Source organism: Lottia gigantea (assembly GCF_000327385.1).
Source record: "Lottia gigantea unplaced genomic scaffold LOTGIsca_4, whole genome shotgun sequence".
NCBI classification, from domain to species: domain Eukaryota; kingdom Metazoa; phylum Mollusca; class Gastropoda; family Lottiidae; genus Lottia; species Lottia gigantea.
In genome coordinates, this window is record NW_008709379.1 from 5,694,192 (window position 1) to 5,695,121 (window position 930).

The following is a 930-nucleotide window of genomic DNA, read 5'->3' on the forward strand; positions in this document are numbered from 1 at the left end:
TTTCTCATTTCAATAGGCTTATCTATGGGTGATAATAAACACTCAAGCCAAATTTCGTTAAAATCCGTCAAGAATTGTGCCTTCTAGAATGTTTACAAGCTAAAATTTTAGCGCGTTTTCAAGAACAAGGGCAATAACTCATAATAAATATTTTTCAATTTTTCTGTTTTTCAATACAGTTTATCCATTGGTGATAACCAACACTCATGCCAAGTTTCGTTAAAATCCATCAAGAATTGTGCCTTCTAGAGTGTTTACAAGCTAAAAATTGAACATGTTTTCAAGAACAAGGGCAATAACTCAAACTTAATATTTTTCGATTCTTCTGATTTTCTATAGGGTTCATCTTTGGGTGATTACGAACACTCATGCAAAGTTTCATTACAATCCATCACGAATTGTCCCTTCTAGAGTGTTTACGGGCTAAAAATTAAACACGTTTTCAAGAACAAGGGCAATAACTCATACTAAATATTTTTTCGATTTTTTCGATTTTCAACAGGCTTTATCCTTGGCTGATAACAAACACTCAAACCAAATTTCGTTAAAATCCGTCAGGAATTGTGCCTTTTAGAGTGTTTACAAGCTAAAAATTGAACGCGTTTTCAAGAACAAGGGTAATAACTCATACTAAATATTTTGTGATTCTTCTGATTTTCAATAGGGTTCATCCTTGGGTGATAACCAACACTCATGCCAAGTTTTATCAATATCCGTCAAGAATTGTGCCTTCTAGAGTGTTTACGAACTAAACATTGAACGCGTTTTCAAGAACAAGGGCAATAACTAATACTAAATATTTTCAATTTTTTGGATTTTCGATAGGGTTTATCCTTGGGTAATTACAAACACTCACACCAAGTTTTGTCAAAATCCATCAAGAATTATGCCTTCTAGAGTGTTTACAAGCTAAAATTGAACGCATTTTCA

The 930-nt window shown here is 32.9% G+C and overlaps 1 protein-coding gene across 1 annotated transcript in view; it reads right to left on the reverse strand.

Moving 5' to 3' along the window:
- Positions 1-930, reverse strand: part of LOTGIDRAFT_153895 (hypothetical protein) — a gene marked incomplete at both ends in the record, with an annotated part of 38,449 nt that overhangs the window by 28,071 nt on the left and 9,448 nt on the right. The gene's annotated exons all lie outside the window — the stretch shown is intronic.